At 45.5% G+C, this 17,172-nt stretch overlaps 1 protein-coding gene across 5 annotated transcripts in view; it reads right to left on the bottom strand.

Moving 5' to 3' along the window:
• Positions 1 to 17,172, bottom strand: part of RHBDF2 (rhomboid 5 homolog 2) — a 152,506-nt gene that overhangs the window by 110,395 nt on the left and 24,939 nt on the right. Inside the window, exon 2 of one of the 5 annotated variants that reach the window (XM_033961735.1) lies at positions 5,289 to 5,349. The exons of the other annotated variants lie outside the window; for them this stretch is intronic. The gene's annotated coding sequence lies outside the window, so the exon portion shown is untranslated. The remainder of the gene's footprint in view (positions 1 to 5,288; positions 5,350 to 17,172) is intronic. 5 annotated transcript variants of the gene reach the window in all.

Genomic DNA, 17,172 nt, shown 5'->3' on the forward strand with positions numbered 1-17,172 from the left:
TCCAATCCACCTTCTAAGCACCAATATCGGTCTTATCATTCCCTCTGTAATTCCCCCACCTGAGCACTGGGTATTAATACACCTTTGTGTCCAGTTTGTCTATCTCAGGGGTCTCAAAGTCCCTCCTTGAGGGCCGCAATCCAGTCGAGTTTTTATGATTTCCCCAATGAATATGCATGACATCTATGTGCATGCACTGCTTTCAATGCATATTCATTAGGGAACTCCTGAAAACCCGACTGGATTGCGGCCCTCAAGGAGGGACTTTGAGATCCCTGGTCTATCTGGACTAGATTCTAAGCTCTTTTGAGCAGGGACCGTCTTCTGTGTTCTGATATACAGTGCTGCGTATGTCTAGTAGCGTTACAGAAGTTATTAGTAATAGCAGTAGTAATGGGATGCTGCTACTCTGAGATTATGGAATCTTACTATTCTTTGGAGATTCCAAACAATAGCAACATTCCAGAATCTCAAAGAACAATAACGTTCCGGAATCCTGACTCGATACCCCAGGCTCCATTCTCTGGCAATATTCAAATCCAGACTCAAAGCCCCCTTCTTTGATGCTGCTCTCCGTTCCAAACGCCAACCCACCTTCTAAGCACCAATATCGGACTTATTCCCTATGTAATTCCCCCACCTAAACACTGTGTATTGATGCACCTCCTTGTCCAGTTTATCTGTCTTATAAGCTCTTTTGAGCTGAGACTGTCTCTTACTACTAATCACTTAGATAGCACTGAAAGGTGTAAGCAGCGCTGTACATTTTGACATTTATAGATAGTCCCTGCTCTGAAGAGCTTACAATCTAACTTGGACAGACAGCATTGCATATGTCTGGTAGCGCTGTAGAAACAATTAGCAGTAATAAAGCTGTTCCAATTACCCTTACACTGGGTGGCCCTTGGTGCTCTTTTTGCTGCCTAAAACTACTGCCGTAGTAGATGCAAAATATTTGCACCAAATTTCAAAGCCAAGCGAATGTATGTCCCAACCTTTCACTCTGAAAATCAGAACAAAGTTCATGAGTAAAAGTATCCCCAGACTGTACAGCCATGTGGACCGTCTCATTTTTACCCCTTCAGTATGGATTTTACCTCTTCCATAATCTACTGGAAGACTTATTGGAGGCTACATAATTTAGCAGCACTTATCTGTCTCTATTTCTATATTTTTTCCTTTATGTGAAATCCATTCTGCTGACAGGAATTTTAAGTCCCTGCTGGTGCTTTGTTCTTGCCAACTTTTTGTTCCCAACTGCTGAGATGCCAGCCAGCATGTTTCAAGTGAAGGGGAAAAACAAGGCGGTCCAGGAGACCCAGTAGAAAATGTTACTGCTGCCAACGCAGGAGACCTGGGCTCTACTCTTGGCGTGAGCTCCAGCAGAGGTGAATCGGGGTGAGAATAGTCTGAACGCTGTGGACCCGGCTTTACGACAAGCTTGCAGAATAACCAGAAGCACCGAGGGACGACCGTCTCCTCTCGGAGCTAAGGGATCAGCACCCCTGCTACCAGGTGCCTTGCCAGGCCCATATACTAAAACCTGAGGAAACTATCGTAGAATAAGGTTCCTTGATACCACTTAAGTGATTGAAAAGGACAATTTTCTCACTGGTCCATATATATGCAAGCATTCTGCCTTACTTTTCCTACACATGGGAGATATGATCAGAGATATGGTGGATGAGGTTTAAACAGGGGGGTGAGGGGGAACAGCAGCAATCAGAGACGAAGGGAAGGTGCGTTTGTGAAATCAGGGTTATTGTTTGGAGATACAGTGGATCTTTGCTTCTTCGATTATGCATGTCCAAAAACTATTAAAGACCATCCCTTTTGTAAAATTCTTAGGAAAAAGTAAGGAAGTTGATATTTCTCTTGTTTTTCACCGTGATGTACAGTCTCTTGGTGATGCAAACCGCATCGATCTGGAAGGTATTGCGGTCTAGAAATGTATTTTGATGTAATGTAATGTTGGGCATTACAGCTCCCTCCCAAATTTCTAACCTGGGTTCCAACATGTGTAACACAGGCCCTGAGAAAAAGTCACGCATTGGCATCCTCAGGCTCAGACCAGGCTTGCGGAGCACTTTGGAAGTAATATACCTAACACGGACATAAAAATGGGGACTAGCTGAACCGTTATTCAAGAGTTTCACCATGCAGAAAACAACTCTGAGGACGTCCTCATGATGGTCATGGAGAGAACAGGATATCCTCCAGGAGTTCAATCCACTTAGGTTTTCAGACCTTGGTACTGAATATAAAATGATCAACTGTATGCAAATCGCATGAACGTTGATTTGGAAAACCCGAGTAGAGAACTGTTCGTGATGATTTGAAATAGACTACCCAAGGCCTTGGGATGCTCAGATCATTTTAGCTGTAAAAGTTCAAGGCTAGTGATGTTGAATCTCCATGACGAAGCACCTGGTCTGCAAGTAAGACCGAGTCAAAAAGAGAAGGGATCAAGGCAAGGCACACCCATTAACATTTTAAATCTCCATCATTTTAATAGGGAGCTTAAAAAGGGGTAGTTCAGCATGCTCCCAGTCTGAAGTCCACAACCCAGACTGGTTTTCAGGATTTCCACGATGAATATGTATGCAATCTACTTGCATTCACAACTTCCATCGTATGGAAATAGATCTCATTATGGAAATAAATCTCATACATGTTCATCGTGGACATCCTGAAAACCAGGCTGGGTTGTGGACATTGGACTGACTTAAAGATCTGCCTCTCCAGGACTTGAATTCCTGGCACAGCAATAAAGGACCGTGCAGACAACATCAAAACATGCATGGATATAAAACCAATTTAGTTACCCTCTTGGGGGAAAGGGCAGTATATAAGCATGAAATAATAATTATACACCTGGAATACAAAGGAAGAGAAAAGATGGAGGGACACAGAATGGAAACAGACAGAAATGAGAGGTGGGTGCCTGTCTGCGACACAGTTCAGAAGGTTACGTTAACAGAAGCACTCTGATTTTGATGTTGGTACAGAGGCATTTATTTTACAGCTGAAGGGAGATGCCATCAGTACACACAAACAGAAACCTTAAGGTGGGTCCTAGTCATTGCTAGTAGAGCAGCTCTGGTTTCACAACACTAACCAAGCAATTTTGAACATAGTTGGAGTCAGTTAAAAATAAAAGTACCAACTCAGACCACAGATGCAAGCCCCTCCCCCCAAAAAACCAAACACAACAACACAAAAAAACCCACAACCCAAACAAAAAAAACCCCTTAAAATATAATTTTTTTTGGTCAGGTTCTTTGTTCAAGCTTCAAATAACTATATTTTGTGGTCTATTGGTCCTAATTTTGTACATAAAAAGCAATATGAGGTCCTTTTACTAAGGCACCCATGATATTCTATGGACGCCTTAGCATTTAGCACGCCTTGGTAAAAGGACTCCTATCTTAGAAGTCAAGAGTCAGGGTCAGGCATTAGAAAAAGGATTTGGGAGTTGAAGGTTTGGTGTACCAACTCCACAGCCCTGTCGTCAAGAGCAGTGAAACGCGCAAGCACCAGAGCCAAGAATGTGGCAACCCCATCCACAGCAAAGCTCCACGGCCCTCCGAACAAACAATTAAAAAACCACATTTCCACAAGTCCTGCCCTTCACGGATCCATCTGAATAGGCCCTTTTTTGGAAAGAAAATAAATCAATCTCTTTGAACTTACGGAAAATTTTGACAGGACGGATTAGAAATGTGGGGAAAGCCAGTGGACACGAGTGCCTGCATCAGACACTCTTCACAGGCAGAAGTAGGTAGAAACCAAATATAAAAGGATAAGACACAAAATGAACCCCAACAAGCCTGTCCTGTTCTTCTCATAGTTATCTCTCCCCAGCAGCTGCTGCTGCTTGCTTCTCCTGTTTTTTTAATATGCTACGTGAAACAGCCCCAGCTGTTCTGTTAACACTCATCGCGGAAGCCACAGCTGCAGCAGCAAAGAGAAACTAGAAATCCCAAGTGGTTCAGGGAGCTTGAAACCCCCTCCTCCTCCCCCCCCCCCACCACAAGAAGACAAAAGCAGGCGACGCCAACGTTAAAAACTGAAAACAGAGCACACATGTGCGACCCAGAGGATAAAACCAATGGGGCTGAAATTTTCAGCTGGTGTTATATCCGGAAGTTTGATGCTGGGGCATGTCTGGGCTTTGTCACGGAACTTGAGGGTTTCTGGAGCTGGCTACACCATAGCCGGTGAATTGTTGAATATTATTACATTTAACTGGCTACGGGACACCACAAAGACAGGACTGACTTTATGTGGTCCTGTTTATGCAGTGACCTTGGCCGGTTAAGTAAGTGCTGAATATCAGCACTTAACCAGCCCGAGTGCTGATCCCGCCCCCGGAATGCCCCACCAAAATAACCCATTTTGCTTTAAAGTACTAAACAGTCATTTTCAGTAGCATTAACCAGTTAAGTGTCATTGAAAATGACCAGCTACTGTAGCTCCGAACAGGTGATTTAACCGGTGTCGGGTGAAAAGCGCGCCGGGACAAAGGCGCGCCCAGACAACTGAGCGCAGCGCGGAGGTGCATGCCGCAGAAAATTACTGTTTTTAGGGCTCCGACGGGGGGGCGTGGGGGGAACCCCCCCACTTTACTTAATAGAGATCACGCCGCGTTGTGGGGGGTTGTAACCCCCCACATTTTACTGAAAACTTCACTTTTTCCCTGTTTTTAGGGGAAAAGTTAAGTTTACAGTAAAATGTGGGGGGGTTACAACCCCCCAAACTCCCCACAACGCCGGCGCGATCTCTATTAAGTAAACTGGGGGGCTCCCCAACAAACCCCCTGTCGGAGCCCCTAAAAACAGTAATTTTCTTCGGCGTGCGCCTCCGTCTTGCGCTCAGTTGTCGGCGCGCGCCTTTGTCTTTCGCGGTGTTGTCTATGAACCGATTTAACCAGTCAGCAGCTGTTTCTAGCCAGTTAAATCGCTTTGAATATCAACCACAATGTAAAATCTGTCTAGTTTTTTTTTTTAACGACTTTACAAATGGAATCTTGCTTACCATTGTGGAGGAGGGACCTAGTTGTAAAGAGCAGCTGCCTCAGCACCTTGAGGTTGCAAGTTCAATTCCCATTGTAACTCTTTGTGACTCTGGGCAAGTCACTTAACACTTCATTGCCCCAGGTACAAAATTCAGTACATGTCTAAAATATGTAAACCGCTTTGATTATCCTTAACCTCCTCCCCTCCCCAGCAGTCCTATAGGATCCAGGTAATATCTGTTCCAGAACACCAGAAAAGACCAAGACTCACCGCAGTCTACTCCCATCCCCGTGGGGCAAGTCTTGACACTAACTGGGCCCAGGATACTTTGCTGATCACCGCGATAGAAAAAAAAAAAGAAGAAGAGTGAAACAGCAACCATGGAGGTAAAAGTTTATCATCGACAGCAGAAACTCTTGTCCTCAGAAGAAATGGCAGTAGTGAATCAAGTACAAACAAAAACCCAGACAAAAAGATGACACACTTCACCCTACCAATTAGTAATAGAAGGACTTCTCCACGCCCCCCCCCCCCTTTTTCATTTCATGAAAGGTAAAAGTTTTTGATGCTGTATGTTGATGCACCAAATCTGCCCACTTGTTTTATGAAAGGGCTTGTGTTGGTATTTTAGCTCTGCAGTTGCCTGCGACACCTTAACACAGGAGCCACAAACACACCAAAATAGATAAGAGATAGAGGGGAAAGAGAAGGGAGGGGGGGGAAGAGAAGGGAGTGGGGAAGAGAGAGAAGGAAAAAAAAAAGAGAAAAAAAAAAAAATAACAGAGAAAAAGAGATAGTGGACACACAGTTTGGTCAAGGAAAATAAGCATTTCCCAACCCAGGAAAATCAACCACATCCCCACTTCCCCTACCTATGTAATGAAAAACAAAAAAACCCGAAACAAACATCACTACTAGTTTGACATGACAGAGAAGCCGACTTTCCAACCACCTCAGTGGAAGGGGGGGGGAGGAAGGGGGGGGGAGGAAGAGGGGGGGGGAAGAGGGGAAGAAATCCTTTCGGTTATTTCTAAAGACTGAAATCTCTCTGGTCGTTGCATCTGGCAGGCGATAAGTATTTCCATGAGAATAACAACATCGGCCACCAAGTATCTAGGATAGAGACCCAGAAATAAAAATGCCGTGCCTCTACTCCAAAGAAGGAGCCGTCCCCTGCAAGAGGATGGTTATCCACCCACGGCAGTCCCTTTCAAAGAGTGTTCCCCAAACTTTGCTTCACCGCAATCCCCATTTTGATGCAATCGTAAGTAGCAGCAAATTTGTGTCCCTTAAAGGCTCAGTACCATTAAATTAAAAAAAAAAAACACAACCCCAACAGATTGCATAGTTTATTGATGCACTCACCACACTTGAAATAAAGGTGACCTGGTTGATATTGTGCATTTGACAAACTACCTCATGAAAGACTTCTGAGAAAATTAAGAAGTCATGAGATAGGAGCATTGGCATCCCTCCCCTGCCCTATTCCCCGCCCCCTCTCCACTATGCACGCCCCCCCCTTCCCTCATACATTTTTAACTTCTCCGGCGCGAGCAGGATGCCCACATCGGTGTTGGCTCGCTCCGACATAAACTTCCTAGCCGCCAGTCTTGGAAGTGAGACATCGGAGAGAGCACAGATGCAGACATAGGCAGCAACCTCGCACCAGGGACGTAAAAAAAAAAAAAAAAGGTACAGGGGAAGGCAAGGGTCTCGCCCACATGCGGCAAGGAAAGGAGCTTCCAGGCAAAGAATGGGAAAAGTAGCTTTGGAAACTTCGGGCCATTAGAGCATATTTTGACGTTTCATCATTTAGAATTTTGGTACAATCCCTTACATTAAGTCAGCTAGATCAGTGTTTTTCAAACTTTTTACACTTATGGACCGGCAGAAATAAAAAAATTATTCTGTGGACCGGCATCGGTCCATGGACTGGTGGTTGAAGAACACTGGGCTAAGTCGTGGCCCAGACCCCGCCCATCTCTACCTAATGTCCACCCCAGACCCCGCCCCATAATAGTACTAATTGCACTTTGCACGTCCCTTGCCTCATCTGGAAGCCTTCCCTCTGACGTTGCAACGTCAGAGAGAAGGCTTCCGGTTCAGGCGCAGGATGCCCGTGGCTTTGTGCACTGAATCAGTTAGGAAGAGGGAGCTGGCTCGAAGATAATGTCTTATCGATCGCCCCGTGGACCGGTGGTTGAAGAACACTGTTTTGGGCCTTATGCACGCGCTGGCCCTGTGGACCGGCAGGAAATTTCTGTTGACCGGCACTGGTCCATGGACCGGTGGTTGAAGAACACTGAGCTAGATTACTGTAATATCGCCTCTTTAGCAATTTCTCAGAAGAATATGCAGCGATTACGATTGGTCAAAACGCAGCAGTCATGTTGATTTTGGGGCTGAAGAAATTTGATCATGTCACACCTTAACGACTTCTGCATTGGCTGCCAATGGAGGCGCGTGTGAAATTTAAGTTTGGCTGTTTTTGTTTTAAGGTTTTATTTGGGTTAGCTCCTAAATATAACTGACGAGAATGACACGGGGGGAAAAAATACAAAACAAAAAGTCTGCCCCCGTCATTGGACCACCGTCCCCTCCACATCCCTGTCGTCCCCTTCACCGCCTCATAGCATCCACCCTTCCCTTTCGCTACCTCACTGCCCTTTGGCACCCCTCGCACGGTCCATGCATCTCCCTCCCTCCCCCTTACCTTCGCGGCACATTTTAAGGTATGAGTAGCTTGTTGAAAGCCACCGGAGTGTTCGTGCACTTGCGCGCGTGTGTGAGCGGAAGCTTCTCCTCTTGACGCAACCGGAAGTTGCATCAGAGGAGAAGCTTCTGCCCACACATGCACGCGCCTGCACGTACGCTCCGGCAGCTTTCAACAAGTCTCAATCTTTAAAACTTGCCACGAAGGTAAGGGGAAGGGAGGGAGATAGATTCAGGTCGGTAGGAAGTAGGGAAGGGGCTGCTCGCGTTCCCTCACTTAATTGCGGGGACAAGGCCATTCATCGCTCCAAGGGGCGGTGGATAGCCTTGTCCCCGTACCTGCGGCGAGCACCTTTCCACCCTCCAACGTTTTGGTGGGTTACCCGCGGCTACTTGTGGCTAGCTGCGGGTAACATCCACCGTGTCATTCTCTATAACTGACCTTTTTCTCTTTCAACCAATAGACACAAGAGAAGCTCACACTTGAATTTTTGTTTCCCCACCGGTGAGAGGATGTAAACTAGAGAATGACACGGTGAAAAAATTGGTCCCCGTCACCGCCCCGTCTCACCATCCTCTGCACCGCCCCGTCACCGCCATTCCCTTCACCGCCACTGCCACCCCATTCACCGCCCCGTCACCGCCACTGCCACCCCATTCACCGCCTCGTCACCGCCACTGCCACCCCATTCACCGCCCCGTCACCGTCACCGCTGCATACATAAAAGCCTCAAACGGGTACGATTTTAAATACTTTTCTTTATTTACGTATAAAGGAAACATTCTTTAAAACTTTAAAACTTAGTTAAATATTAGTTAATAACTATACAAAAACAAACACGACATGTACTTTTAATGCTTACAATGTTAGCCTACATGGTAAGTAGACGCGGCCGCTGTACCTAATCGCGGCAAAGATCTCCCTGCCGTGATTAGCATAGTGACCGCGGCTACGGCTGCAAGTCTCCCCTCCCCCCAGCGATCACGGCAGGAGGGCACCCAACCCCTCCTGTAGACCCACCCCAACGGCCCTCCCGACAATCGCAGCAGAAGGGTACCCAACCCCTCCTGCCGGTCCTCCCAATGGCCTCCCCTAAGATCGCCGGCAGGAGGGTACCCAACCCCTCCTGCTGGACCCCCCCCCCAACGAACCCTCCCACCCCGGAACCCCCTTAGTCTTACTTTCCAAGTTGGACCGGACGGCTCCTCACACGTATGGCCAGCAGGCTTGCCTCCGTCCAAATGAGGCGGGCCCGCCCCTACCCTGCCCAACCCACAGGATCCTAGGGCCTGATTGGTCTAGGCACCTAAAGCCACTCCCGCTATAGGAGGGGCCTTAGGTGCTTGGGCCAATCAGGCCCTAGGATCCTGTGGGTTAGGCAGGGGAGGGGAGGGGCGGGCCCGCCTCATTTGGACGGAGGCAGGCCTGCTGGCCAGACGAGCGAGGAGCTGTCCGGTCCAACTTGGAAAGTAAGACTAAGGGTGGTGTTTCGGGATGGCGGGGTTTGTTGGGGGAGGGTCCGGCAGGAGGGGTTGGGCACCCTCCTATTGGCGATATAGGGGGCCGTTGGGGGGGCCGGCAGGAGGGGTTGGGCACCCTCCTACCAGTGATCATAGGGGGGCTGTTGGGGAGCTGGCAGGAGGGGTTGGATATCCTCCTGCTGCGATCGTCGGGGGGGCTGTTGGGGTAGGCAGGAGGGGATGGGTACCCTCCTGCCGCGATCGTTGGAGGGCTGGTTCTGTCGGCATGAAGGGCTGAGCACCTTCCTGCCGGCGATCGTCGGGGGGGGGGGGGGGGGGGGGGGGTTCTATTGGCAGGAAGGGTTGATCTGACAAATGAGGAGCCAGTATATTGGGGGGCGGAGTCAATGCGGCAACGTGCAAGTTGGATCGAGAGTTGGAGGAGACAGACAACATGGCGGAGACATCAAACACCCGGTCACGAACACGGTGAAACACAGGTAAATAGCGGTTCCTAGAAGGGGGTACACTGGCCTGCGGGGACAAATCTTTTCACCGTTTTTGCGGGCGGTGAAAACTTTTGTCCCCGTGTCTGCGGCGATTTGGCTTTGGAGTCTCCATAACCCGCAGCCAAACCGCAGCTCCCTGCGGGGATCGCTCCCCGTGTCATTCTCTAATGTAAACTTAAAAAAATATCATCAACATCTTTGTTCGTATCAGGCAGCATTACAATGGCAGCTAACTCGGAACAAAAAAAAAAAAACCCTAGGGATTTGGTATTGGAGGATGAAATGGGGGGGGGTGGGGCGGTTTCTCAACCCAGTCCTTGGCACACGCTCAGCCAGCCAGTCAGATTTCCAGGACATTCTATGACATTCACAATGAATATGCATGAGAGAGATTTGCATACCGTGGAGGCAGCACATGCAAATTTGTCTCCTGCATATTCATTGTGAATATCCTGAAAATTTAACTGGCTGGATATGTCCTGAGGACCGGGTTAAGAACTCCTGGTGTGGAGAGCTGCAGGGGGCAAAGGAGGCTGAATATTTGTTGCTGCTAATGGTTCGATACAAAAACTGTCTTCCAGATTTTTCACTTACTATTATCACAAGGACAACACAGAGGAGAGAGAAAATAACTTACTCAATTGAACAAAAATGTCACCCCAAAAAATGAGAGAAAGTTCATATGCTATTGGTGTTTTACAATTATCAAAAAAACAAGGAAAAGGACCTCACAACTCCCAACCCTCACCCTTCAATGAGAGTCTTACTGGAGTATAATTTTTATCATCGGTCCAAAAAAATCTTGTTAATTTTTTCTTTTTAATTATTTTATTCATTTAATTTATTAATTGCAAAAATCAAGTGAATTTTTTTTACCAGGATTAAAAACCATATCCACATATTCATGGAAATCCAAAAAGGCCCAAAGAGATCCTTTAGGAGTCTGCTACATAGCAATTTGAGGTACATAGCATAAAAGGTTGAGGTCCTTTTCCTTGTGTTTTTTGGTAAATGTAAAACACAAATAGCATATGAACTCGCTCTCATTTTTTTGACTTACTCTTAAGACAGTTTGTCCCTCAGAAAGCACCTTATTTACAAAAATATTCATCCTACAGAGGCGAATCATGAGCCTGATTTGATCTCAATAAAAAGAATTCCATTTTTTAATTCTGCAAAATGCACATCCACTATGTCTCTACTCAGTCCATGATTCTTGAAATTCCACATAGAGTTTTTCAGCACAGAATGGGGGGAGGGGAGACAGACTTGGCAGACAAGAATTCATGGCAAACATAAGAACAGATAGGGGGGGACAAAATCGCGTAGGATGGGAGTGGCGAGTATGTAAGGCACTCTTCAAACTGAAAGAAAGGACTCGGACATATGGCAAGGCTGCCTACACATGCACAACACATTCTCAGCCTACCACAGTCTGGCCAGAGTAGCCCACGTGACAATATATGCTCCACAGTACTGCTGCTCTTCACTTGGAGATTTGGAAGTGCATATGGGATCTCTTAGGAAGAGATGGAGATATCGGATGCTGTGGATGGGCCTGGATGGGCCATTTGGCCTTTATCTGCCATCATGTTTCTATGTCTCTGTAACCATAAAGCTCTATGACCTCACAATGCAAGTGTTAAGAGCCTTAGCCTATAACAATAATGCTCTATGGCCTCACAATTTAGGTATAAAGAGCCTTAGCCAATACAGAGAGGAAGAGATGGTGGATGCTGCAGATAGGCTGACTGGATGGGCCATTTGGCCTTTATCTGCCATCATGTCTCTATAAAACAGCTGAAAAAACAAAGGCCAAGTTGGAAACATGCCGAGGGGTAAGCAGTCTACTGGAAAACAGGAGCATATCAAAATATCTCGCAAACTACAAACTTATCAGTGTTAACAAAACAGGACATGTAGAGTTCAACTGTGTTTAGGTAGCAAGGATGATGCTAGTGCATGCACATCTGGTGGATGGGGGAGGAAACCATTTGCCTGAACAATTACAGAGTACTGGCCCACAACACACTTTTGGCCCACTTCTGGCACTCCCAGACATCCTCAAGATGCTATAATAGTCTTCCAAAAGTAATTGTTAAGAGTGGTCCTGACTGGGTTCACAGTTCTCAGCATTTAAGAAATGTGGACCATCTCTCTTACAGGAAATAAAACCTGTTTCAGAACAGCCTGGAGAAAAGTGTGGAGGGCTCAAAGGAAGGGATTAAACAGACAAGTTGAGGGTCTTCAGCAATTTTGGAAGCTTAAGAACCTCACAAGGGTCAGAATTAGACTCAAGTGGGTAAAAGAATGAGTTTCAAAACAGGGTAGCTTCCATCAAGCCACACAAGGTTTAAGAGAAGTCCCATCTTTCTATGGCCCATTGTTACTCCTCATCCTATTGTACAGAACAGCCCCCTCCAATAAGGCTGGAAGTGCCGGCCTGCAAGGGGGTACTGAAAAGTTCTCAGCCCAATCGAGAAAGGAATGACGAGGAGCCATGAAACTTACAAGACAACCCGAGTGCTGCCATTGCATGCACTGTTTTGTTTCAGGAACATAGTGGTATAACCATGTTTCACCAACAGTAACTAGTTCCAAAACGTTGGCACCAGCTCGCTAAAAATGCTGCAAAATTAACTTGGATGTGTCCACTCAACATCCAAGTTGATTTTGTGTCCACTCAACATCCAAGTTGATTTTATGTCCACTCAACATCCATTTCTTGTGAGCATTCAAACATTTGGGCACCCGCTTGGCCGACAGCTTCTGCATACCCAGCTGCTCCATGGATTATACAGCCAAAACATTCCCTGGATATCTGAAGTGTCTCAGCAATTGTTTCAGCTGATATTCACCATCTGCCCAAATCAGGTCATGGACACGGTCAACAATTTCAGGCCTCCCAGATCTTGCTGCATCTTTGGTCTCGAAATCTCCACGCTGAAAGTTTGTATACCACTTCTTCACTGTGGAGTTTAATGGGCATTGTCATTCAATGTTTCCATCATGCATTCATGGATTTCCTTTGGAGTTTTCTTCTGCAGAATAGGAACTTCATGATGGCTTGGTGTTCCATACTTGAAAATTCCACACTTTTTGTTGATATGGTTCAAACAATGTCAAAATATAGCATTACGATTTTGCAAATTGGCACTTTGTAAAATAAAATAACACTCTTCAGCTACAGTGGCAAAATAACGCTCAGAATTTAGAAGTTGGTTGGGTTTAGATCTTTTCAACACCCCTTCGTAAAATCAATTATTTTTGCTACATTTAGTTTAAAAAGTCTAAAATCCTATGAAAGGGTTGGTGTATGCTCGGTTTTCTCTCCTTATGAATGACTGTCACTGGGAGTTGCTCATTGGTCAAGTATATAAGCAGGAGAAAGACCACCACCTCGCCTTGGGGAAACAGCAGAGCAACAAAAAAGGCAAGGGGAGGAGTCCTTTCAGCCAAAGCAATCTTTATTCAAGGACGTCCCAAAAAGGATCCTGGTTTCGGTATGTAAAACAACACCTTCCTTAGGGGACATTGGCATAAGCACTACAAAGAGAACTCTTGCGGTGTTTGAATCTGACAAACGCTGGCGTTTTACAAGCCGAAACCAGGATCCTTGTTGGGACGTTCTTGAATAAAGATTGCTTTGGCCGAAAGGACTCCTCCCCTTGCCTTTTTTGTTATTCTCAAGTATATAAGCAGCAAGGAAAGATATAGTTAGATTAAGCACCAGGTCAAAGCCAACATGGCGCCTAGATAGAATTAAAGAACGGGCAAGTCAAGTGCCATTTACAGAATTGGACCCTTACTCTACACAAAAAAGTACATTCTTACAAGTACTTGTATGTGAACACCCACATAAAGCATTGCCAAGCCTGGTTACCTCTCTCCCATAGTTACTCATTTCACATCATCAAGTGGAGACATCCGATACGGCCAGGAAATTAATTACTGGAGCTACTCTCCTTAGACTCTAAAGCAAGACCGGGATAGAGTTACAGCTACTGGATCCAAGCTATTCTTTGAAGCTAACAAAACACTGGTGCAGTAAGTTACGGGGAAAAAGTCTCAAGATTATATTAACAGGGCATTTCTCACTTCCTTTCAGAGTAGATCTCAATTTTGAGATCAAAGATCTCATGGCTAATGCCCAAGAGTGCTCCAGCAGTAAGAGAGTGCGAGAGAACCAGCGGGCCAGAACTTGGGAGGCAGTGCAAGTCTCCACCATACAGAACAAGAAAGCAGGCTGAGAAGCAGGGAAGCCAGGGTTCAAATTCCCAGACGTTCCATATGATTTCAGATGCTGACGCGTCAAAACCACGGAGGATAATGGTGTGCCGACATTTAAGGGCAGGAGAAAAGCATGCCGCCGCTTTGATGCCTTCCCTTTTGCAATCTAAGGGAAGGGTTGGGGGAAACTCCCCCCACTACACTTATAACTCCTTGTGCTCCCATTGGGGGGGGGGGGGACTTCCACTACATTGAAAACTCCCAAAGAGTGAAAATGGGAAGGAGAACATGAGTTTCAGTGCACCTAAACCCCCTCAATGGGAGCACAAGGACTTCTAAGTCCCCCCCCCACACACACACCCTCAGAGCGTTACACAGAACGCCTCAAAGCAGCAGTGCACTTTTCTCCTGCGCTCAAATGTCAACATGCCGTTGTCCTCCGCACTTTGGGCAAGTCACTTAACCCTTCCTTGCCTTAGGTACAAGAGCAGAGCGTAAGATCTTTGAGGACAGGAAAATACCTTCTGTTCCTGAATATATCTCGTCTTGAACCTACAAATGAAAAACCATAAGCTAGATTCAAATAAAAGGTCTGCTCAAAGTTGTTGTTTTTTATTTAAATAAATACTGTATAAGCAATTTTCATTTAGTTATCCTGCTTGTGCTTTTCATTTCTGTAGGGCGCAATACATCTGTGACAGAAGCAGAAATGTGCTGATGGCTGAGCACATGGATTCGAACATCAGCAAAATACCAAAGTTTTACTTACCGATGTAGTAAGTTAATCGCATCCAAATTTGATGAAAGCAGTTCTTGGGCATTAATTAGGGTCATTACACTGGCTAGAGAATGACAGTGACAGAATTTGTCCCCGTGTCATTCTTTAAGGAGAGAGGGAAGAATCAGAGTATAAATGGGAACAACCACTGACCCTCAAGCCTTGCATTGAAGAATGCTTGTGTAGAAGGACTGAGGTCGAGATAGACACTAAAGAATGACACCGGGTGGTTAGAACATAGGACCATAAGCATTGTCATACTGGGACAGACTGAAGGTCCATCAAGTCCAGTATCCTGTTTCCAGCAGTGGCCAACCCAGGTCGCAAGTACCTGGCAGGAACCCAAAGAGTAGCAACATTCCAGAGCTGAGATTGTGATGTCATAATGCCTCATTCCACCAATGCCTCAGAGCCAACCTCATCAGTGATGCCACAATGGCTTCATTATCCTATACTTGGCTCACATAACAATCAGAGTATGAATGGGCCCAGCCACTGACCCTCAAGCCTTGTATTGAAGAATGCTGATGTAGAAGGACTGAGGTCGAGCTAAGACAGTAAAGAATAATACTGGATGGTTATCTGCCGGGAAGGGGACAATGATGAATTCCATCACCATGTCATTCTCTACGATGAGGCTCTGCACATGTCCCAGCAAAGAAAGTTGGCACACATCTGTGCAGGGGCTGGAAAGCTAATTCTATGCATATTCTAAATATTGGTATTACAAATATTTCTGTGCATAAAGGGCTCGATTCGGTAAAAGGCACCTATATAGTTAGGTGCCTAAAGAAGCAGCACCTACTACATGCCATTCAAAGCCAGACGCTTACAGATAAATACTTCATTAAACACCGATTTGAGTACACCGATCTAATGCAAGAGTTTGTGCAGGTTTCGCTCTAAGCAAAACCTTTTATGCATCTTGTACCCAGAGAACTGTGTACTACCAACCTTCCGTCTTGTGCTAGTTTTCTGCATCTCAACTTGAAACAGGTCTTAGTCTCACTACCTCAAATTAAAATCACGGTGCCGTCTACAATGAGACATGCAGACAGAGTTTGTTTGTAAGAGAATGGGGAGGGGGGGGGGGGCGAGAATCTCGCTTTCATAATAGCCTAAAAAAGCCTCTGAATGCGTATCCAAAGTCTGAGATGTTCATTTCTGCAGTCAAGACATTTTATTTTCTTTATAAACCAGAAGTTACAACTTTATATTTTCTTTTACAGCTGAAGCCCTAATAAAGCTTTAACATTGTCATCTGAATTACAATCCAATTAGCTGGGGAAGTTCAGGTTCTCCATCTCTTATAAACACATTAGGGAAATCAGCTAAAGATGGCAACATAAAGCAATTTGCAAACTTCATCACTTCATCGGTTCATTTACTATCAGACAATCTTAATAAACACATGTTTCTATAGGGGGGGAATAAAAAAAAACCCAACGCATTTCTAGTTCTCTGTCTCCAGCCCAGTTAGATCTGTGGGAAATAGCTGTATAAAGCTTTCTTGTACATAATGCTGGTTGTGTCTGCAAAACAGCATTTACACCTAAATGTAAACACGCACAGATGAGATGGGGTGCACTTACATACATACTGCACGCAGATATTCCTAAGGGGCAGAGTGGTGATGTAAAAGCATAGTTTTTAAACTACAGGGGAACATGTGTAGAGTACATGCAGATTTTGAACACCGTGAAACGGAAAACGGAAGTATCAACATTTGGAACCACTGGAGCTGGTTCCGAGAGCTTATGTTACCCGTGTTGCCTTTATAAAATGCATCCTTTTGATTTCTCACATGAGTTTCCCCGTTACAAAATCAAGCCCTAAAAACTTTCTTAAAACATGTCGCCCCTCTCCTTAAGTCACTTCACTGGCTCCCCATCTACTATCGAATACAGTTCAAGATCTTATTGCTGACCTACAAGTGTGTTCATTCTGCTGCACCTCAATATATCTTTCCTCTCTCCTCATACACCTCCCAGAGAACTCTGTTCCTCAGATGAGCTGCTCTTAAGCTTTACCCTTCTCCTCCACTGCCAATTCCAGACTTTGTTCCTTTCATCTAGCTGCCCTCTTTGCGTGGAATAAATTACCCAAGTTTGTCCATCAAGTCCCTTCCCTTGTTTAAAAGCAGACTGAAAACCCACCTTTTTGATATAGCCTTCAGTCCTTAAACCTACTCCTCTGCCCTCCAACCATTAACCATTCACCTTAACTGTATCCATGCCATCCTGTTTGTCTGTCTTGTCTGTTTAGATCGTAAGCTCTTTCAAGCAAGGACTATTTTCTTACTCTTCATGCGCTACATGCATCTGGTTGCACTATATAAATAATTCATAGTAGTAGTAGTAGTAGTAGTGTGAAGAGTTTCAGTCTTTGGGAAGCAGAGCTAAGATTGTGATGACATAATGCCTCATTCCACCAATAAGAGCCAACCTCAACAGTGATGTCACAA

The sequence above is a fragment of the Geotrypetes seraphini genome, chromosome 10, assembly GCF_902459505.1.
Source record: "Geotrypetes seraphini chromosome 10, aGeoSer1.1, whole genome shotgun sequence".
NCBI classification, from domain to species: Eukaryota; Metazoa; Chordata; class Amphibia; order Gymnophiona; family Dermophiidae; genus Geotrypetes; species Geotrypetes seraphini.